This window comes from Mustela putorius, unplaced genomic scaffold (genome assembly GCF_011764305.1).
Source record: "Mustela putorius furo isolate JIRA1106 unplaced genomic scaffold, ASM1176430v1.1 tig00003834_pilon_pilon_pilon, whole genome shotgun sequence".
In the NCBI taxonomy this organism is placed as follows: domain Eukaryota; kingdom Metazoa; phylum Chordata; class Mammalia; order Carnivora; family Mustelidae; genus Mustela; species Mustela putorius.
This window is the reverse complement of record NW_025421987.1, coordinates 78,964,575-78,988,622: the sequence shown is the minus strand read 5'-3', so window position 1 is coordinate 78,988,622 and position 24,048 is coordinate 78,964,575. Positions and strand designations below refer to the sequence as shown.

The 24,048-nt window shown below is 39.1% G+C and overlaps 1 protein-coding gene across 7 annotated transcripts in view; it reads left to right on the top strand.

The window, feature by feature from the left end:
- Positions 1-291: 291 nt before the first annotated feature.
- The window catches only part of TBL1XR1 (TBL1X receptor 1), a 169,788-nt gene continuing 146,031 nt past the window's right edge, over positions 292-24,048 (top strand). For 2 of the 7 annotated variants that reach the window (XM_045088648.1, XM_045088642.1), the window contains exons 1-2: positions 4,105-4,236; positions 13,647-13,716. The gene's annotated coding sequence lies outside the window, so the exon portion shown is untranslated. Of the gene's footprint in view, positions 378-3,119; positions 3,179-4,104; positions 4,237-4,876; positions 5,016-13,646; positions 13,717-24,048 lie in introns of those variants that run through there. The other 5 variants (XM_045088643.1, XM_045088649.1, XM_045088647.1 and 2 more) reach the window with 5 other exon arrangements.

The window sequence follows — 24,048 nt, the reverse complement described above, 5'->3', positions numbered from 1 at the left end:
TGCTATTTCCATTATCTGAGAGGCATAAATACTTGCAAGACGGTTGTGTGTTGCTTTTGTAATTTAAATGAAGACTCCCAAGTAAAGTTCATTGTTGTAATGAAATCAGGTCACAGAGTCATGGAAAACTGTGACAAGGTTCACACTGATGAGGAAAGGTCAGAAGGCGCATGCTAAGCACAGATGGAGAAAAGGAGCGTGTATGTTGAGATCTTGAGATGTGTGGCTGAGATGTGCATCAGTACGGATGGCAAAAGCTGATACCACAGACGAAGAATTGCACAAACTGAGTCAAAATGAAACAGAAACATATCACAGGGTTATCAGCAAGATGTTTGGGGGTAAATACTGCAGACAGAAAGCCACTGAGTTCCTGGGTGAGTAAAGATATAAAGAGTTATAGTTGCCAGGATAATATTTTTGGTATCAAATATCTTTTTATGCTATTAAGTTTGTTCTGAACGCTTTAATTACATAGATCAACTAATGTAAACAACTTAATATATGGTGGCTTTAAAAAACATATATAGTAATGAGATCTTGTAGGCTTGGGATTAAGCCACTTTAATTAAAAAATGTTCTATTTCCTGGATAAGGAAAGTTGCAAAGGTTAGGCAATCTTGCCATACCACACCCCCTCGGGGGTGATATTACTAAAATAAAACAAGTCAGGATTTGTTTAGTCATTTTATAATATATATGTAACTTCTGGTAACAGTTACTGGTACGAGGTTTCTCTTTGTTGAGTAATTAGCTAAAGAGTTCAAGGGAACTTTCTTAATAATGTGCCTCTTTGCTTTTAAAATTTCTTAGTAACCGTAATTCCTCCTTTTTAGCAACATACTAACATTTATCTTCAAAGCACAAGGATAGCTTTACGATTAGGACAAAGCACTGAAAATTAGTAACAATCATTATTTCTTTGTCTTTGCCTCACTCTTGTGCCTAGTTCTTGTTTGAATTTTGGTGAGATGTCTGATCATGTGTACTGGATATGTTGGAATGATTAGAGGGTGCGGGTAACAATACATGTGACCTTTTTTATGGCTGCTCACTTATCTGAACATTTCATGTTGAGGCCACCCTGTCATTTCAGATAGGTGCCAGGATGTGATTTAAAGTGATCAAAATATGGTTTCATATTAAACTCCTTCCTGATGGGAATCATGCCTTTTTCCATTCAGCACATTTTTTTTGTTTGTTTTTGTTTTTTTTGTTCAAAAACGCTTTGAGGTAAAGCCTTGTTAGCATGGCAGAAGAGGTGTACTTTACTGGAACTAGTTCATGGCACAGGTCCCACCTTTGGTGATTTTTATTATGATATTTATGTGAAGTAATTTATGCACAGAGATACACTGTAAACTACAAAGATGTAAACAAAATACATGGGTTCTTATTATTGTGATAATAACTTCATTAGGAAAGGAGAGTATGAGAATTTCAGGCTGTGGGGCTGGCTTTTTTGGAAAAGAGATTGCGACTCTGGATCTTGGGGGTTGTGAGTACAAGTCCCACGTTGGTTGTAGCAATTACTTAAAACAAAACAAAACAAAACAAAAAAAGAAGAAGAAGATAAAAAGCAAAAAAGGAATTTCTGGCTGGAAGACACCAGACCCTGTGGAAGGTGGGCAGAAAGGCAGAGGTCATTTCGAGGGAGACCAGGCTCCAGGTATGGAGTTTAGTCTATTAAGAATCAGTGTGGCTGGGAGGTTTTTCCCTGGAAGAGTGGTTGGACTTCAGAGTAGCCATTGCCTAGAGATGACCCATGCATGTTGCCACAAAGGGACACTTCAAAAACAAGCTAGGACTATACATTTGTTTCATTTGGTGGCTCAGATAATGAACTCTAATTATACTGAGTTTACTTATTGAAGAGAGGATTATGTTTAGTGGGATACATGTGTCATTAATCAAAGCTTAAAAAAAAAGAGGATACTATACTCATCACTTCTGAAACAGTCTTTGCCAAGGTGCTGGTTCTGCAGTAAATAAGCCTCAGCTTATAATCTTCCTAAAGTGCAAACCTTGCTTTCTTTGTGCTGTTTCCCTGTATACTCAACACAGTGTTTTGGAAACCTTCAGTTATCTAAATTCCCATCAGGTGACACTGTTTAATCTAACATTCTCTCTTTCATATATGAAAACAGCTCTAAGGACAAACTGTGGAGCTTTGAACTCTCTGGTGGTTGGGTGGGAATTTCCAATATCTCTCCCTTTCCTCTGTGCCCCGCCCCCTCTCAGGAAAAATCTCAGGCTGCTTTCCCCCAACCCAGCCTCCCACCCCTACCCAAGCAAGGGCACAAGGGGAAAGAACCTTTGACCTTCACTAAAGGAAGTCACTGTCTAATCAGTGAGCGTTTTAGGCCACCAGGAGTCCACATGTGTAAAAGGTACTTGGAATGAACTTTTTTCTTTTTGGTGTGAATTAGGTTTTTGATACTGAGAGGAAAAGGCAATGCTTTAAAATAACGAATACACCTATTTAAAATATTACGACCAAAGTATCAAAACAGAACCCCTTTACCAAAAAAGACCGCAAAAAATATTTTATTTTGAAGACAGCAATAACTGAAAAAACAAACAAACAACCCCCCCCCCCAAAAAAAAACCCAAAAAAACAAAACACAACCCACACAACAAAGATTTCTTTCAGGTCAAATCTTAAAAAGGTCCTAGGATTACGAAAAGGTCTAAACCCCTAACCCCTGCTTTCTGAGGGCCTTAGAAAGATGAACACATATGTTTTAAAAACTAGGGCGCCTCCCTTTTTAAAAACAACCCGCTGCCCTCCTTTCCTTAATCATATTGTCCCATTATCACTCATCTAAGTTACAGTTTATAAACCGCTTTGATGTGGTACACACATGCAAAAAGTACACAGAGTGGATAAACTTCTACTGTCAATGCTGCCGTAGAGGTATATATTTAGTAAACATTTAGTTACATTATTTTATTTTTGTGAAATGAGAACTGATCGACCAAACCTTTCAAACAGACCCACCAGACGATAAATACCACCATATGTTTGATTCACAGTACATTTGGGCATAAACACTTCAATTACAGCTTTGTGTTTAGTATCAAAACCCTTTTCTTGTGTGCGTGTGTTTTCTCTACAGATCCCGTGCTCTGGATTGCATTCTGAAAATCGCTTATTACAGATAAAGCCCCCTTCCAGGTACGCTTCCGAGAAACATATGTATTTATGCACACAAAGGTGTGTGCAGATCTTTTCACAAACAAATGTCCATATGATGCCTGCGTCGCGCTCCCCTGCACATGCCCACCGCGTGGTGCGCCCAGCCGGCCACGCCGCGCAGCCGGGGAGCCCATGAGGACAGGCTTGCCCCCGAACACGCGGGAGCCCCGCGGGCCTCCCCGGGAAAGTTAACCGGCGTTTCTGCTCTGGCGGCGACGCGAGCGTCCCCGCCCCCACCCGGCCTCGGGCCGCGCGGCCAACACCCAAGCCGCCCCGCACCCGGCCGCGCGCGGCGGTGGGGGCGGGGCGGACAGTGCCCCGGCGGCGCCTCGCAGCGCCTGCGGGTCTTTATTTTGAAAAGACTGCGCCGCACAGTTCCAGCCCCCAGCACCGCCAGGACGGGAGGGAGAGAGAGGAGCGAGGCCGGCGGAGGCCCCCACCATCCCCCCCCTCCACGCCCCCCCCCTGCCGCGCCGCCGCCTCCCCCGCCCCCCCCCCCCGGCCGCGGCGCCCCTCCCCCGCCGGCCCCTCCCCCGCGCGCCCGCCCGGCGCAGGCCGCTCGGGTTTGTTTTGCTGCGCGGCCGCCGCCGCCGCGGGCCTCGCGAGCTCATTTGTGCCTGGCTGGTCCCCATTCCTCTCTCCCCAGTGTTGAGTGTCTGAGCCGTTGGCTGCTCCGAACCGTTTGGCTCTTTCCCTTAGTAACAGCTTTTACCTTCTGCCTCAATTCCTCTCCCCGCTCGCGCCCTTCCCCCGCGCGCCGCCTCCCCCCGCCGCCGGCCGCGTGCGCCCCCGCCCCTCCCCCCGCGGCGGGAGCACCTCCGCTCGCCACCTGGGGACTCGCGCCGCGCTCCCCGCCCCCGCCCGCCTGGCGCCCATCCCCCGCGCCCTCCGCTCGCCGGGGTTATAATTGCCTCTCACCCCCCGGAGGGGTTATTTTGGGGGTGGTTGGAGGCGGCGGCGGCGGCGGCGAGGAGGGGAATTTCCTTGTGCCTCCATTCCCGGGAGGGGGGAGCGGCGTTGGAGGCCACCGTTTCCAGGTAAGCGCTGGGGGCCGGACCCCGGGGTGGGGGCGGCCGCGGGCCGGGCGGGGGGCGCGGGCGGAGGCGGCCGGGGGGCGCCGGGCCGCGGGGGGGATGGGCGCAAGTGGAACATGCATTTTTCAACTTGGCCCTTTGGGGAGCTGGGGTTTTGGTGGGGGAGGGGAAGGCAGGGAAGGCATTTAGGGTGCCCCATCCCCCCCTTTTCCTCTCTCAGGCTTTTTTGAAATGCTCACGTGCCTGCCCACCCCCTACCCTTTCCTGGTCTCCGGGGATCCTCACCCTTATAATGTTGTTGTCCCCGAAAATGTGCACCTCGGCCTTCTCCCCTGCTTCCACCCTTCGTGCATTTACACCCCCTTTTTGTGTGTGTGTGTGTGTATGTGGGGGGGAGGCTTTCAGGAAAGAATTTGCAGCAAATTGAATCAAGGAGCCATCATGAGGCCGACTCTTTTATAGCCTATTTTTAGCAGAGGAGAGGGATCTTTTCGGTGCATGTTATTCTGTTAGCCATGGAAATCTGCTCCCCTCCCCAGGCGCGTCCCCGGTGCAGGCGCGGCGACCCGGGCCGGCGTGCTGGGGGCTGCGGGCGGCTGTTGGGGCCGCGCGTCCCGGGCGGGGGCGCCGGCGGGGGAGGGGCGCGCGGCCGCGAGGCCGCACTCCGGGACGTGTTTATTTGTAACTTAGTGCCTTTTATCGTCTTAAGGAGGTATTTGCTAGAGCCTCTTTGAAGTTGGGTTCAGAAGTGTAGAATTGGCAAAGTTATTGCCAGCTTCCTGGTAAGTTTTGGGTGGCACAAAGTCACATTTATTTTCTGACAGTGTAAAGGCCACGTTGTGAGGGTGGTTTCTCGGGAACTTCCTCTTTGCAACCGATGTCTTTTTTTTTTTTTAAACAGAAGCAGACTTTTATTCAAGTGAAATTATTAATCTTAAATGGCAGCTCGAGGGAAACCATGCATGTGTTAACATGTTCAGTATTTTTGGAAGTTCCGAATTTGCTGAAAGAGGCATCACTTTGCAGTGGCAACCGAGATTAAATTTAGGTTGTGAAAATGGTGTGTTTCATGTAAAATTTGGGTTGTAATGGTGTTTAAAAGAATGTTCCTTTTACTAGGTTACCCAGTAACATTCTCTAAAATGATTTGGTGATTACAAATGACAAATGTTGTTACCTAATTAGAAATTAGATTTTTTTCAATGTCTGGAGTTTACTTAATGCTTAAAATCTTGGACTATGCAGGCACCAAGGTGAGGAGTTTTAATAGCTATGTCATTTACAGTCGGCTTAGGAAGTTTACTATTGGTTTTCTTGTTTTCCCAACAAGAACCTTATGCTGTTTTAAACATGCTTGTTAATAAAATGTAGTGGGTGAAATGATGGGTTATTTTTAGTGTGAATTGCCCCCCCCTCATGTAATTAAGTAATCATTTGCCTCCTCCTTTTTTCCTAAAGGCTTCTTTATCAGATTGGATAATATAAGGCCCTGGTGGTGGTTTCATCTACTTACTAAAGCAAATGATAAAAAATGTCCTGGTTACACATTGAAGATACAGCAAGTGACTTTTTGGCTTTCCCATTGTGGTTCGTTTTCACTTTTGTTAAATAAGACCTGTGCTACATAGGTGTATTTAAGTAATCCTATTTTCTGGAACTGTGTGTTCTCACCGTTTTAATAAGTTTATAGTCTGGGGAGATAGGGCAGCTTTGTCTCCATGAAAACTCTGTTGTGTTGTATCATGGGAGTTCATGGCAAGCAAGCTTCCGAGATCATCACTGAGGGTTGTAGACATAATTATCATTTACCTGTGGAGGAAGCGTGGGGGAAAGAAAATATGCCTGAGAGTGGTTAAGCATGTGATGTGTGTTTAACTTTTTGCTCCGAAATCGTGTTTTCCTGCCTGTTTAGAATATGATTTTTTCCCCCAGTTTTCTGTAATGCATTGTGTGATGTATATAACACAGCTATTAAATCCACAAATAACCACTATTTTTTTTTTTTTTTTTTTTGCTGTTTGAGTAGTTAAGATTCAGACCTATAGAGCAAAATACTACACTGTATGGAGTAGTAAAACAATATGTATGTGGAAAAAGTTTTTCTTTTCTGGAACTTAATTAATGGACTTGTTAATGGCTTAAAAATTGTTGCAAGGATCGTCATCAGTTTTTAAAATGCTTTTCTTCTATATCAACTTCTGTTACTAATACGGGAGACCCATGTGGTAAATGGTGTGGCCCCTTGTGGAGCTTGTATTTTTGCATTGGTTGCCTCAAAGAAGTGAGAATCATTTTAAAACTTTTTACATGTGCCAAGAAATTTTTTTGTTACTTGTGTTCTCAACATCCAATGAAGGTTTATCATGACTACCTTAATATGTGCCTACCAAGAGAATAAGAAGTAACTGTTTTCTGGGAGCCTTTCAAGCTAATAAGCAGAAAGGGCAAAAGCTTAATATAAAAATAGGGGTTACTGATAAAAAGAGATGTGACTAATGGACCTTTGGAACAACAACCTGTTGAATAAATACATCTGTTCATATGTAGCAATGAAATGTAAGTACTGCCTTGTCAATGAGTAGCTGACAAAGGAATTCTTCTTGTACAAGTTACTCCAACCGTATTACTATAAAGAATTTTTTACTTGATGCACTTTGATGAAGTTAGTAGAAATAATTTGTTGGGTTTATTCAGTTCCTGTGTTTTTTATATAAAAGAGGAATGTGAACGACAGGGGAGAGAGATGCCAGAAATATTGACTGTAGTTTTCTAGTGCACGTGAATTTGACTCCATTCATAAAAAACATTTACCGTATAAGTCACTAAAATGCAAAAAAAAAGAAATCTGTAACATTAAGACATTTATAATCCCCATAGTATAGAAGGGTTAGGACCAGGGATTGTTTAGTAAGAATGTGGTCCCGTTTGTAGACCACCATAGTGGTGTCTCCTGTTGTGACACCAACAGAAACTTGAGTTTAAAAAAAAAAAGAAAGCTGTGTGAGAGCACTGATGCTGGAGAGGTTTACTATACACCACCTATGGGATTACTCTCCAGAAGAGTACAATTAATTACCCTGTTAACAAGAGCCAGAGGAAAGGGACTTCACTTGGGTTATGCTCTAGGAAAGGTGTGAGGTGCTTTTTGTGTCATACTTCAGGCTAATCCCATGAAGTAGGGAGTACTGGACTCTGCAGATGATGAAATAGGTGCAAAGTTAATTCACTTGTCCAAGGCCACAGAGCCATCAAATGATGTGTCAGGGTTCATATCTAGGTCTGTCTGAATGCTCGTCTGTGCTCCTTCTAGATGACTGCAACACTGCCAAATTTTCCAGCTGTTTTTGTCAATGTCCTTGCAAAAAATTAGTGTTTTTAATCAAGTTTATAATTCTGTAGTTGGGTAGCTGTACTGACTGGGTTAAATAATTGCGTGGATAAATGGAATTCATAGGAATCAAACATTATTGTGTTTACTCTCTAGAACCATTTAATAAGGCGCAGTCTTCTTGCAAACTGCTGTATTTCCTATTTTAGGACTGACAGTGGTGAAGTAGCCTCTCCAGGTACTGCCTTCAGAAATAATAAAATATGGTTCTATACCTGCAGTTAAGAAGGAAAAGCAAATAAGAGTATGTCCAACTATCCTTCTGAGTTAGTTTTCCTGAAAATTTGTATAAGAACCTCACATTAAGGCTTTTGTGTAGTAGCATAGTGGTTTGTGGTTGGTTTGTCAGGGGTCCTTGAGGCAAACTGCCTGGGTTCAAACTCAGTTGCATAGTCCTTATTAGTTATGCAACTTTGGGAGAGTAACTCCCTCTTTATCTCAGTTTTCTCTTCTGTGTAATGGGGACAGTCAGCTTTGTATAGTTGAGAAGATTGAAAGAATTGAATGTGTAAGGTGCTGAGAGTAGTGCTTGACATACAAGCATCGTGGAAATGTAGGTTGTTAAGGATAATGATGGGTTTGGATTTGAGTTTTGCTTCTTTGTATTATATTTTGTGTGCTTGTTACTTATTTTAGTGAGGACATTTCATAGAATACATTTGGCAGTTTTATTTCCTGAGTAAAATCTTTGAAATAAAGTTCGTTTAATGTATTTACTCTTGAAGTTATGATTGAAGGCTTACCTTGAAAAATTAGATTGGATTTTAACCCCAAATATCAAGTTACATTGTGTAGGTACAGTGTTTGGTTTTTTTGGGTGACTTTTCTTGGCTGTTCTTTTGTCACTTGGGCTTGGACTTATTAAATCTTGCACCACTTGAAACATTTCCCACTCTTTAAATAAAGGAATTTTGTTTTTCAGGGCTGGACCTATCAGTACACCTAGGGTCTCCTTTGTAGATTGGAGTGATGACTTTAAGTAGGTTATTGTTTTCTCCAAGCTTGACCTTTCATCTGTGTGCTTGTTCTGTATTTTCAGCTGCCGTCAGGTCAGTTCTATTTGGAAGTTCTGTTGCTCTGACGTATCTGTAAGCCTTGTCTTATTTTCACTTCCCATTTTTTAAAACCATTTTTAATTTAGTAATATTAACTACTAATATAATTTATGTGTCAGGACTACTACACAGCTGCTTTGACAAGGACTTTGACAATCTGAGTGGCTGATACCCAGGTTTTGAAGAGGGAGGAAACCTAGGCTCAGAGGGATTTAGGCCCAACGTACCTGGTTTTTAGGCCAGTATTCTTAACGAGCAGTTTACGGTCTTCACTGTGAATGAATGGCTTTAGGTCTGCGTTATTGCATTAACTTTTGAGCGGGTTGCTCTGTGCAGCCTTTCTTCTCCATTCTGTCTTCTGTAACTTCTCGGCAGTATAATTTATCTGAAGTACTGGTTTCATCATGTCCGCTTCTTTGCTGGAGAACCCATTATGGATTCCCTTTGCCAACTGGATAGAGTTCATAAGCTTCAGTGGGCTTTTAAAGCTCTCTTCTACCTATTCAGCTCTATTTCCCTCTCTTCCCTGACTGTAATTCTGGCCTGCCTATCAGAGACTGCAGTTTCGCCATACTCCTTACTCCTCTGCTTTTGCTTATGCTGTTCCTTCCCTTTGTCCTTTTTGTATTCTAGTTTCAGTCCTACTTCTTTGTTGAAGCATTTTCTGGCCATCTTGACTCAGGATAGTTCTTTACTGAGATTCTGTTTTGTTTAACGACTTGTGTCTCATTCATAACCCCAACTACATGTTCTGTTTTTTTGAAGGAAAGGACCTTTTTTCTTATGGTATTAGCAGAATTTTTGATTTTTGTACCATACCATCTGTGTGTATTAGACTGGATTATTTCTACAGGGGACCATGTTAAAATAAGCAGTGATGGATCCTGTACTGCTGGTGTTGATATTGTAGAAGTTTCTTTCTGAATTAGGCCTTCACGATTTAGGTATACTATGGTAGCACTTGCTAATTGGAGTTTTAATGCCAGTGTTGATGAGGAAGAGAAAAAAAACTTTATCAAAATTTAGAATGAAATAAAAGTTGCTAGTTTTGTCCTCTTAATCCTGTAATTGTAGCCATGACATTGGTGAAGAACCTAGTCTGGTTGGGAGTCCTGTCACACTAAGTTGGCTTTGTTGGTTATATTTGTTACAATGAAATTTAAGATTTTGGATTTTATTTTTTTTTTAATCTCTTTGGGTTTTTTGCTCGTTATTTTCTCTGTAGTGTGCCAAGTAAGCTTTGTTTGACAGCATTCTGACATTGGAGTCTCATTTGAGTCATTACTGTGAGGGTTTTAACACTCCAGATAGAGTGTATATATTGTATAGTGTAAATGGGTTTAATCTACCAAAAGAAAGTCATCATAACCATCTCTCTCCAGTAGGTAAGGCTGTGGTATATCAGTTCTACATAACCTGGGTAATTTATTCTAAAGTGACTAAAGTTGGTATTACATCCTTTTGAAATTTTTAATATTTGGAGTTCTAAAGTATGAGCTTTCAGCATAATTTTATTTGCGTCAAACAAAATGAGTTGATTGTTACCCTGGTTTCTGAGAGCTTAGATTCTTAACTTAGAATTAATACAATCAAATTGTAAAGGTCATGTTGAAAGAGGAACAATTAAATTTCAGTAAACATAGAAAGAGTATCCAGATTAAGGAAAAGATTTATGTGAAATGAATAGTTTGAAGAGTGAATGAGGAAGAATAGGAATTGAATGTTTAGACTGGGGAGTTTGCCACTTGTTTTCCTCTTATGTGATTGTAAATTTTTTCAGGAGCTAGAACAGAAAAGAGCATGGAAAATGCAGGTCAGAGATGGTTATTTCAGTATCTTAATAGAATAATTTTTCTTCCTATGAAATTGTACTCTGGACTCTCCAACTTTTATTTTCAGTGAGATGTTTAAAATTTTTAATTACCTTAAAACAAAAGCAGTGAAGAATTTTTACTTTTTTTAGGAATTAGATATCAGTGTACTTCTTATCTTCATTTTGTCTGGGATCAAAGGTGGTATCAGTACTTTTCTTTCACTTTTTTTCCTTGTGCCCTTTTTAGCACTGTGTGATAGGACGTTGGAATGAGATAATCAGTTGTTAAGTGGATGTTTGCTTTATTGTTACTGTGCATCTACTTGAATGGTGGGTAGCATTTTAACATAGATTCCGGCATTAAGCAAATGAAGTTTTACCATTTTTTGCAAAGCCGTAGTTACATGGGTAAATCATTTAGTTTCTAGAAATGGATATGAAGAAGGGTCATGTGAAGTGTTATGTAAAGTTAGCTAATTCATTCAAGCAATAGGTATATAATCAATTACTGTATTAAAATTCCAAGATTCTGTCATTTAATTTTATGTAATTTTTTTGAGGAAGATCTACATGGAAAATTTGCTTAGAGTGTTTAAAGGCTCAAAATCTATAGCCTTACATAGAGTAATAGAAAGCATTTGGCATTAGCATAAGCAAACACCTCCAGAGAAGTTATAATAATAGTATATTTTGCTAGTTACCTTCAACTGCTAATAGAATACAGTTTATAGGTTAGTGAGAGGTGTTTTATGCTTTTCCCTTAATTTGAACAGGCTAATTGGGTAGAGTGTATACTAATTTTGTTCCATTTCTATTTTTTGGCTATCAGATGTCATTAACTCACAGTTAATTGGGTCATCTACTTTGGGTTTCTGAAATAAGGTAATGGAAATAGATAATGAATGAATTTTCTTAATGTCTTTTTTTACCCCCTGTATAATTGTTCTTTTATGGGCTAGAATTTATCATACATGAGTGAATTTTTAGTTTCTATTTGTAGCTGTAGTAGTGTTCTTTGGCACCTTTTTATATAAAAATGTGATATATTCTGTACTTAAATTTTGGTCCACTGAAGTGATGAGTTATCTTTAAATCACCTTTCTCGGTCTTCATTAATAAGAAATGAACATTTGTGAGATCATAGACTGGGGTTAGGAGTGCAGTTTGTTACTGTGTTAGGGAAATAGTCTTCCTATTCTGTGTAAAAACTAACACGCTCTCATGAGGGGTGGGGTTACTTCTTTGACCTTGGACTTCTGTCCTACTAACAGATAACATCTGTGAGAAATGTTTTGTGTGAATTGTTCCTTTACAGATTTGTTTAGAATTGATGTTCTTGACTTTCTTGTTAGTATTTATGGGATATATCTCAAAAATACATTTAAGTGAAAAAAACAGGCAGAAGATGAAGTCTGCTGCCATTTTAGTTTATAAAATGAGAAGAGTAGAAAGGACATAAACATGATGGGAGGGTGTATGAGTTCCGTGTCTATGTTTTATGTGCTTAGGATGACTCCAGAAAGGTACACAGGAGACTAGTAACAATGATTTTAGGGGGTGGGGTTGGGATGGGGTGATCATGTGGTCAGATGTGGGAGAAACTTACTTTCATGGATAATCTTTTGAACTGAATCTTGCAATGTGAGTATTACCATTTTGTAATAAGTATTGATTTCGAAAAATCAAGGCATCTGGTTAGGACTTCTAAATCTTTCTTTTGCTTTCAATTTGGACAGTCAAAAGAGGAAAAATTTATTTATTCCCATGTTTTCCAGTTTTTAAGGAGTAGGAATTGCGTACTTTTTGCGAACACTTCTTTTTATTTCTCAGATTTGTTAGAGCCACTGAGTGATTAGAAGCTGTTAGTTATGTTTCATGATTGGGTGATCAGAGCAGTTGAAGTATTTAGTGGTAGTGATATGATTTTCAAGTCCTGTCCAATGTTGATAATTAGGAATTAATTCAGTGGCAATATTAGAAGGAGATAACTGGTACAGAAGTATATAGATGTTGTCCAATTTCAAAGGTGTTTTGCCAAGGGTTTGGAAATCTGGTGAGAATTATGTTTCTTACAATTCATTAGTCGATTTTCAGTAATTTTGATAGTCTTTGGTATAATAGGATTTGTGGGACCATAGATTCTAATATGCACAGACCCTGCCATGACTTGTGAATTTAGATGTATGTATTGTTGACACAAAGGAGACAGATAAATTAAATTCTCATTCCATTTTAGGTTGCAGTTTTTGTTACTTGTAATTGTTCATTGGTTGTTTAGTGTACTGTAAAAGATTGTGCCTACTAGTTGTGCTTATCATTTTCAACTTAAGCTGGAAAATTTCAAGAGAAAGGTGGTACCTGTTTTTGTACTTTTAATTCTGTTTCAGTGTGACCTGCTTCCCTCAGAGTTTTGCCTCTCTCTTTAGTGATAAGGGGCTAGGTACCGTGTGTGTCTGATCTTAGGTAATTACCTCTTAACTGTAGTATGTTTAGTGTGGTGAGCAGCTCAGTCTCAAGCCTGGCATACCTGGCTTGTCACCCCTACTTATTAGTGGCATGGCTTTGAACAATTATGTAACCAATCCATTTGGTTTCCACTGTGAAAAATGGAAAAAAAGAATATTTAATACTCATAGAGCAGTTGTGAGGATTAAAATGCGAATGTATGCTTTAGTTATAAGGGCCCAGCACATAGGAAGCACTCAATAAATGCTTGCTACTACTTGGTAGCTTTGTTAGCTATAGCAGCAATAGCTGTCGAGAGAGGGAGCAAAGTGACACTTGTCGAGGCTTCCTGTGGTGACTGCAGGGAACTGGATGCTAGAATTCCCGATTCAGAGGGCTATGACTGCATTTGGTGATGGAACTTTTGTTTCTCTAATTCTCTAAAATGAGAATGTGGGGACGCCTGGCTAGGTCAGTTGGAGGAGCATGTGACTCTAGATCTCTGTCTGGCTCCTGAGTTTGAGCTCCATGTTGGGTGTAGAGATTACCTAAATGAAAATAAAACTTAAAATGAGAATGTGTACTGTGTTTCGTTTCTAATACATATGTCGTTTTGTATAATACTTTGTATTGAGTTTGGTCATATCTTGATATTTCAAGAAAAAAAATGTTACTACCTTTCTTAAAAAAGAATTCTGTTTGCTTTGATCAGACACTGCTCTCTGGCTCTCCAGTGGATGCTGCTTGTGTGGATCAATGATTTCAAATACACATATTACATGGTAGGCAAACTTTGATTTGCACTTTCATATATATGACGTGACAGGGTATGTATGTGTGCAAAAATACTGAAGTAAGTTGCTTCAATAGCTGGTACACCTTTTCTTTAGTTTCTGATTTAAAAACATGATTTTACAAAGTTCTAATTTGATTTTATTATTTTATAAGTGATAATGATTTTTTTTTTTTACCAAGTTTAGGGAATACTGGTTTAAAATAGTGTCAAATTATAATTCTCTTAAGCTTTATGGATTTAGAATCAGTAATCAAAATTAGAAACAAATTTTCATTTTGAATGATAGAACATAGCACATTTATTGGTGCTAATTTCTTTAGGTAGTATTCTGAGGCTCTGTTAGGATTCTGAAGTTCTGATTCTCCAGTTTTATAAAGTATGTAGAGTAAGATACAAAGGATAAGGAAATTTGATTGCTAATAAAAGGGAATACAAGAAAATTTTTTGAGGGTTAATGTGCAAACAGATTAAGAACTATGAATGCTTCTCATAAAGAACAGTAGTTGGGGTACCTGGGTGGCTCTGTCGGTTAAGCATCTCTCTTTGGTTTAGGTCAAGATCTTAGGGTCCTGGAGTTGAGCTCTGCGCCTGGCTCCTCACTTGGAAAGGAATCTGCTTGTCCCTCTCCCTGTGCCCCTTCCCATGCTCCTGCAAGCATGCATGTATGGGTGCGTGCTCTCTCTCCATAAAAATAATCTTAAAAAAAAAAAAAAGAGAATAGTAATTATTACCAAAAGAATAACCATCATACTTACTTTCTTATATTTCATTAAAGAAATTTGGGTATACTATTTTATACAGTTTAAAAACTGCTATACCACAGCATGTTGGCTGAATGAAGTTAAACCATCTGATTGAAGATTAAGGTTCCTTCTATGAGAGTCTTAAATTGACATCCTGGCCTGTGACCACTAATCATCTGTTTCTAGCACAGACCTCTCCTTGATTGAATTGTAGACTCCTGTCTCAGTAGGCAGGGCCTTCTTTGAGGACAGTTGTTTTTCACCCATCTTTATTGTTCGCATCTGATACAGTGCTTAGCACAGCCTTCAGTGATATTTTAATTAACTCTTTATAAATCAGAGTTTTAAAATTCAGCAATAAAAATGTTTTGAGACTATCATGCACATTGAGTGGGGGAGGGGCAGAGGGAGAAGAGAATCTCAAGCAGCCTCCACACAGTGTGGACCCCCAGACAGGTTCAATCTCACAACCCTGAGAACATGACCTGAGGCCATATCAAGAGGTGGATGCTTAACCCAGGAAGCCAGCCAGGTGCTTTTAAATCAACAGATTTAAAAAGTACCAGGGATGGTACATTTAAAAGATAATTATTTTCTTTTCTCAGAATGTTGTTAAAACAGGTAAGGTATTATGAAATGAGAACAGAATTTATCTTTGAAGGTTTTGTATTAGTTACTCTTTTCTCCTTGTCTGTAGGAAAGTACTTTTTGTTGAAATAGATCTTAATCTTTTGTATCTTTAGACCCTCTGCTTCTTGAATGTGAGTATGTTTTCTAGTTTGGTGCTCCTCTGCTTGGTTTGTTCCCTTTTTTGGGTCATATACTTTCATGAGTAGCTAGTTGCTTTACTTCATCTAGTCTTGTTTGCCCTTACTGCATTTTCTTCTTAATGTGACTCATGTATGTTCTAGTAGATAACATTGGTTGGTTCATTTGGTCTGACAAATCAACATAGAGGTGACTTCCTGCAAGTGAGAACTGGTACTAACAGGAAGAGTTACCTGTTTTTTATCGTGTGTAATAGCATACTAATGAGCTTTGATAAATATGATAAATGCACATGGCATAATTTACAGAAATTGCATATATTGTTTTCTAGAATACCCAGTGGAAACATTTATACATACTGTTTTGCTTGGCACTGTAAAAGGTGCTCAATAAATGTCAGTTTTCTTCCCTATTCCTTATCTGATGGGTTTTTCATCATACTCACTATAAAATCTGAAAGTCCTTCCTTAGACTGTGAGGGACCCCCACCACTAATCTGCCCTGTGACCACCTAAAGTCCTTACCTTGTGTCACATCACCCTTCTTCCCCTTGTTCACTGTGCCTGGCCATACCAGCTGCACTCCCACTGAACAAGCTTGTTCCTGTCTCAGTGCCTTAATTGCTTTGCTCTCTGCCTCAGGCTTTGCCCTGAGATTGTCATATGGCTAATTCTTTTATGTCCTTCAGATTGCAATTCCAGTGCTACCACCTGAGAGGTCACACTGAAATAGTTGCTCAGTCCTTAGTCATTTTCAGTTTCCTCATAGCACTTACCTCTCTGAAATAGCCTTGATCATTGTTTTTGTTTGTTTGTTTTACTCATCTCTGGAACTTATACTTTATAAGAACAGGGACGGGTTCTGTCTTGCCACTCCAGGACATAAAACAGGACCTGGTAGGTGTTGTGTAAATATTTGAGCAAATTGTTCTCTCAGAACTGCTTTTGTAACCATCTGATAGCCTTAACCTGGTTCATCCTTACAGCAGAATACTGGAAATAACTCATTAAAGGTCAGCATTTAGGGGAGGGTCAGAAGAGGCTTTATTACATCGGTATTTACCATATGGAAGCCCAGGGACATATGTGAGTGCTGGATGCTTTTCTTGGAGGAACTACTTACAGATGGTATTTGAATCAATCTGGAAAAAAAAAAGTAAATGGTTAATTGATGAACCAATTTGAAAATGTGCTTCTGTTATAATAAATATTAGATTTTAAGAAGTAACACTTGATTTTTAAGTTAAAGTACATATTCAAGTTTATGATGACAACTAGATACCCAATTTGCTTTTAGTTACATTTACCTGTGATAATTCTGTTATGGATTAATCTTGGCCAGTTTCACCAAGTGGTGTATGAATCCGAGCTCTTAGTTGTACAATAGAAACTCAATTCAAGTTAGCGTAAGCCAAAAAGGGGGATTCATTGACACATGGGATCTCCAAGTGGATTGAGTAACTCAACTAGGGGAAGAGCATTGAGGCTATAAGGCTTTAGGCACAACAGGACTAGAGCCATTTGAATGTTAACAGAAATCTTTGCTGACAGAATGTGTGTGTTTTGGTAGGTTAGTTTCATTCTCTCACAGAAGATTTTGACTTTCTTCACGTGATGGAAAATGTAACTTGTCAGTGCCAAGAGTTTTCTGTCCTTTGTTTTCCCCTGCTGTAGAGGAGGGATTGTCTCTATCTCATTTGGAAAATTCTTGAACTACTGATTAGTTTGGTTTGGGAAGTTGCCCACCATGGCCAGAGGCCATATAGAAACTGTAGGTGTGTCCAAGTTACCTGGTGGGGGTTGGGGGTAGAGCAATGGGAATGACAGTTGAGTAAACAGGGGAGCTGCTGGGCAGACAGCCTTTTTTCCCCATCTGCCACACCAAAATGTGTGCCCATTTCTACTTGGGGAGGTTGTGCCATTAATCAGTGATAGATTGTCACTTAAATTTCTCTTTTAACTGGAACTGGCACATACTTTATTGTCAATCTTTTCAAATGGATATCACTTAAAATAAGAAGTTGAGGTTCCTCTTGTGATAGTAACTGTAATCTTATGTACACTGTGGCTAATATGAGTGTTATGAATTTATCTTCTCAGAATGAGTTACATAGTAAAAAATTTGATACTATTTGTTCTGGCTTTGTTTTTAACATCATTCTGCTACTTTAGCAGCCAATGGAAGCCTAAATTTCATGGCAGCTGTTAGAAAAGTATCAATAGGTTAATTATACATATTTAGGGGACATTTTAGATCTTGAGGAAGATACAACTACCTAGCATATAGCAAAGTTAGTGAGTTGTATATTTTGAGCAGTTATTTTTAGTAATACTTCATCAGTCCATTAAAATAAGAAAATTGTTAGCCATGTAGAAAAGAAGTAACCCAAGAGATAGTAATTTTGTGAACTTCAGTTGCTTCATTTTTAAAGTACTGAGGTGGGTTTCTGAAGGTCTCTTTTGGATCAAATGTTCTTTGACCCTATGATTGCATATATAATTAAAAATTAAGTCTGTGTTCATCAGCCAAATTAAGTGGGAAATAATGCAGTACTGATTTCTTCAGGTTAATTATTATCTGAACTGGTTTTTCCTAAAGAAATATTTCTCTGACATCTTCTCCATTTTGAACAGATTATTGTCAGGGAAAATATTTTTTTAGATATCTGAAGAAGGAACTTCTATTTTATCCATTAATCTCTGAGTTCTGATGTATTTGTTACCTCCCATTTTACCATTGGGAAAACTAAAAGAAATGGCACCAAACATATTGATGACAATTTTTTCTTTCATTACTTTATTTTTAATTATATGATTATTGACTATCATAGCCAGTAATATATATATATTTAGCAGTTTAGGTTTGATCTTTGTGTGCCACACATTTTAGAAATTGCACTAAAAGTATGTCTAAGTACAATGAGAAAATGCTGTTTACATGAATAATTTTTTAACTAAAATATATGTGAAGTGATACCCACATTAGCTACTAATTTAAAATCTGTGTATGTTAAAAGAATTTACAATGAAAAACAGATGTGTGAGTGGTATAACAGAAGAGCATAAAGATGCCAAACATATTGGTCTTTTCTGGGAGAGTTTGGTTTATGTGTAGCATATGGTTGGTGAATTGTAGAGTGATGAGAGCCAACAGGAAAGGTAAGCAGGGGTCATATCATGAAGTGACTTCTTTGCTGTGTTAAGGGATTTGGACATTCTTCTGTGACAGGAAACTCATGAAGGATTTTAAGCAGAACAGCAGGATTATGTTCCAGCCCTGTTGATGTAGTGCAATGAAGGATGAGCTGATGGTTTGAGAAGGAAAGGGGCTTAGCTCTGAATGGGAGAAAGTTGAGCTGGTAGTGTGATGATGGGTGAGAATGTCACCACATAATTTTGAGAGTATTGCAGATAGGTCCACATTTCTGAATTCTGAAAGAAAGCATTTGGAAATTCAAGAGAGAGATACTAAAAAGAGCTGAGCATCAAAATTTTCTCTCTGGCTCTCTTTCCTTGTGGAGAACAGGGGTATAAAGAATGGGGGTCTGTAGGGATGAGGAATTAATATGATAATCCAGATAGCTAATGGACAGAAACTGGAGGGCAACACCAGGCTTGGGAGGGGTGCAAGGGATTGGGGGAGAAATGGCCATATGGGAATGGGAAATTTCCTTCTCATCATGACACTTTAACCAAGGGGTAATTAAATTAGGCGCTGATTTGAGAATAGTTATAAACATAGATTGGTATAGAATAACTAGTTCATGAAGTTTCTAGTGAGTGTAATTTTTATGGAGTTCTAGGTTAATTACTATGTATTTTCAAAACTTTTCTAAAGGTTTTACATTAACATGAGTGATTTGAATCTCAGTTTGATAACTTTAGGAAGTTGATCTGAATTAAGTACTGTTTAATTAATTAAAAATTACATAAATATTGCTTTTTAAAAAACTATCTTGAAATAACTTTAGACTTATAGAAGAGTTGCAATGATAGTGCAGAATTCCTGTGTACCCTTCATTCAGCTTCCTCATCTTACATAACTGGTGTGCTTAGCAAATGTAAGAAATTAACATTGATAACAATTAACTAAACTACAGACTTTATTTGGATATTCCCAGTTCCCCCCCCTCCTTTTTTTTTTTTTTTTTTTTTCCTATTTAGGATTTAATCCAGGATCTACAAGTCAACAGGAAATAATAAGAACTCGAAGAAAGCAAAGGTTGCTTTTAGGAGCATATGGGAGGGAGTTCTTAACACTCTCTTGGGCCAGGTAGAGAATGGAGCAAGTCCTGGAAAATGAGTATATCTTAGTTGGATGTGGGATTGAGTGGGGAGGTAGAGGAAAGGTAGGAGGAAGGGAAGCCATTTCATGATGAGTAATAGCAGTACAATGACTACTAGGGTTAATAATTTATGAATTAGATTAATTTATGAATTACAGGTAAGCACCTGGCTATGAGAGGTTATGGTGGAGGGGATGGGAAGAAGTGGTGGCAGGATCCGTATCATGAAAGTCCTGAAGGTAAACTAAGGCATTGGAAAGTTGAGGGACTTTTGAAGGAATTTGAGTTGGAAGGTGATGTAATCAAACCCTCTTGACATCACCTTGGCGTTTCTCTTGACTTCTAAGAGGCTATTGCTATGATAGAGGTAAAAAGTGAAAGTCCTATCTAAGAACTGTGACAGGAGTTCTCAGATGTAGGGTGAATCAACAGGAGAGCTTATTAAACACATATTTTAATATTGTTCAGTTCTATCCCCAGAGTTTCTGATTTACTGGATTTGGGTTGGAGCCTCAGAATTTACTTTCTTAGTAGATTCCCAGGTGATACTACTGATGCTGATATTGCTGGTTTGGGGACCACACTTGGTATTCTCTGGACTGTGATACAGAGAATGAAGAAAAGTGAATAATAGGTGGAGGGATTTAAGGAGGTGGCCACTGGATATTTACACTTTGTGATCTTTTTGTTCACTGCTCATATGCTGTCTTGATCTTGGTTTCTTATGTCCTTTAGAGTTGCTGGTTTTTTTGACTAGTGAGGAAAGGGTGGGATTAGTTTTTGTAAGCATTTATGTGGACATATATGCAGTTTGTTCTGTATATTAACTGAAAAATTGTATGCTCCCTCCATTACTAGAAATCTGTGTCATTTCTCTGTTGAGGTCTGATTATAATAGCAACTGGTTTTACGGTGGTGCTGCCTAGTGTACATGCAGTGCCTAGTTTCCAAAATATTTCAGTGTGGTACAGTTATTTCAGATAGTTTTTTTTAAAGCATATATGGTATGTCTCTTTAGCTTTGACTCTTGAATGATGTTCCAAGGAGAAATATGACTGAAAGGGGAATTTGATTTTTTTAAAAAAATAATTATTCATCTGAACATGTCAAAATAGTGTTTTTTTTTTTTTTAAAGTATGAATAGTTTTAAGATTTGGAGATTTAACTTTTTTTTGGTTGCAAGGTGGTTATAATTATTTTTTCTTTAGACTGGTGATTATACAGTATATAACTCTAGAATTAAAATCTGTAAAATTTGTATCCATAAGATTCAGTTCTTAATGAAATATGGACATGCTGAATTGATAAATCTCCATTTTTCTCTGTTGACTCATCAGTATTATCCAAGAAAATAATAAAACGTAAGGGCATGTGAGTGGCTCAGTTGGTTAAGCGCTCCACTCTTGATTTCAGCTCAGGTCATGATCCTCAGGACGCTGAGATGGAGCCCCATGTGGGACTCTGTGCTCAGCGTGGAGCCTGCTTGAGATTCTCTCTTTCTCTCTCTCTCTCCGCCCCTCATCCACTTGTGTGCATGATCTCAAAAAAAAAAAAAAAAAACCACCACACATGAAATTAAAAGAAAATGTAAGCACCATCACTACATTAACAGCTGAAATGGAGTTTTCATTTTGTTAAAAGGACATAAATAATGTGTGTGTATGTAAACATGCAGTTAAGTCTTAGGGTTCAAGAATACTAAAATAGTAAAGGAAAGCAAATTTTGTGAAAGGTTAGAGGACAGAATGATAAGCTGATTGCTTAGATTAAGATGATTGGTTATGGAGATAGATACATGTTTTTAAGATATATGCCTTTTTCAAACTTGGACAAAGTAGTGCTTAATATTTCCTATTCAGTTGTAGTAACTTAAATTCAGACTATCGAGGGGGGCCTGGGTGGCTCAGTCGGTTAAATGTCTGCCTTTGGCTCAGGTCATGATCTCAAGAGTTCTGGGATCCAGCCCTCCATCGGGCTCTTTGCTCTCCCTCTGCCCTTCCCTGCCCACTTGTGTTCTCTTTTGCTTGCTCTGCTCTCTCAAATAAGTAAATAAAATATCTGTAAGAATTCAGACTTGATACTTTTTAAAGATTAAAAATATAACAGCAAAATAGGGGCACCTGGGTGGCTCAGGGGGTTGGGCCCCTGCTTTTGGCTCAGGTCATGTTCTCAGGGTCTGGGATGGAGCCCTGCATCAGGCTCTCTGCTCGGCAGGAAGCCTGCTTCTTTCTCTCTGCCTGCCTCTCTGCCTACTTGTGATCTCTGTCAAATAAATAAAATCTTAAAAAATATATATGTAACAACAAAATCAGATTAAGGTACTTTTTTTTGGAGAATTTAAGGTCATTAGATATTTTGCACATTTATACAATTAACTGTATAGCAAGTCATATATAGGAAGTGAAGCTGATAACTCCTTCAAAAATGATCTGACGTTCTAATAATGTGAACATGTTATCTAAGCAAAAGTATTCTTTCTCATCTTGTTCCCCAAGACCCCCCATTCAGTTACTTCCCTGGAGTCAGCCAGTGTTACCAGTTTCCTCTGCGTCTTTTCAGAGAAATACTATATGCTATGTAAAAAAGCCAGTAAGTGTGTACTTGACGTCCTCTCCTTGATATTGCTATAAACACAAGTGGAGTCATTGCTGTAACTTCTTCTTTTTCACTAGTATGTTTGGATTTCAAATCAACACTTAACAGAGCCTTCCCTCTTTTTAGTGGTGGTAAGGTATTGTATTCTGTGGGTATACCATAATTTAACTGGTTCCCTCAGTTGATGGATATTTAAGTTGCTTTAGTCTGTTGCTATGATACTGTTGCAGTGAATAACCTTGGTGCATGTATCATTGTGTATGCATGCAAGGGTGTCTGATGATAAATCACTAGAATTGGAATGGCCGGATCAAAGGATGTGTATCTTTGAAAGTAGGTAACTACTACCAGACGGACTTCACAGAGGCTTCCTGCTCCCAACTGGAGTGTCTTTGCCTATACTCTTGCCAACATAAGATAGTGTTGCCAAATGTTTTGCTCATCCCTAAACCGATAGTAAAGATGGTTTAGGGCACCTGGGTGGCTCAGTGGATTAAGCCTCTGCCTTTGGCTCAGGTCATGGTCTCAGGGTCCTGGGATCGAGCCCTGAATCAGGCTCCCTGCTCAGTGGGGAGCCTGCTTCTCCCCTGCCTCTGTTTGCCTCTCTGCTTCTCTGGCTACTTGTAACTTCTCTCTCTGTCAAATAAATAAATAAAATCTTTTTTTAAAAAAAAAAAAGATTGTATATTAGTGTCTATTTTTTTTTTTAAAGTAAACTGCATGCCCAATATGGGGTAGATTTTACAAGCCCAGAATTAAGAGTCACGTGCTCCACTGGCAGAGCCAACCAGGCACCCCTTGTTTTTTATTTTGAGTGGGGTTGAGTGTCTTGTATATATTTGAGTCGTTTCTTTTAGTGGACTATTGTATTTTGGACTCTTCCACCATTTTTAATTGTGGCATAGTTACATAAGGTAAAGTACATAAATTTTAAATGTATAATTTTGTAAACTTTATTTGAGATATAATTTACTTCCAGTAAAAATAACAGATTTTAAATGTACAGTTTTGGTGAGTTTTGGCAGCTTTATATGACCATAAAATTCATCCGGGTCAAGATTTAGAACATGACCTCACCCAGAAAGGAGTGCCTTCAGACCCCCCTTTCATTCAGTTTTCTTCTCTTTGCACTTCAGGTAGTCACTTTTCTTCTTTTCTCTTACTGTAAATGAATTTTTGTTGTAGTATACATGCATATCACTACCAACAAGATCAAGCTACAGGACATTTCCTGCCATGCAGCAGACTCCATTGTACTCTCTCCGGTGCTCTCCCCACCAAAAGAGACCACTCTACTGGACTGTACCCACTGTGGAGCATAGATTAGTAGAGCTCAAGCAAGACTTGTTTTCTTTTCCATTGCTATGTATATGGATATAGCACTATTACTTACCTTTTTGTGGAAGGACGCATTTGGGTTTTTCCACCTTTGGGCTGTTTTGATTAAAACTGCAGTTAATATTCCTGTGTGTGTGTGTATATGTGCATTTTGGAAGATTTAAGTACTTGTATCTTTTTGGTGTATTAGAAATGGAATTGATGGGATACAGAGTATATGTATGTGTGTGTTTAACTTTAGTAGATACTGGCAAACAGTTCCTCAGTTTGTACCAATTTGTACTTGTGCTAGCAGTGTTTGAGAGTTGCACTTGTTCCGTATCTTTTCTGGCACTTAGTATTTGTCCATTCTGTCAGTTTTAGCCATCCTGGTGGGAGTACAGTAGTTTCTCATGGTGATTATAATTTGAATTTTGTTGGTGACAACTGATGGTGAATGCCTTTTCATGAGTTGATAGTTGATTTGTTGATGCATGTTCTTTAACTGGGTGATTGTCCATCTTGGAGGTTTTCGGTTTTTTTTTTTTCCCAACATGATCTGCAAATATATTTTTTAGTGGTTTTCCCAGTGTGTCTGCAGATACATTTT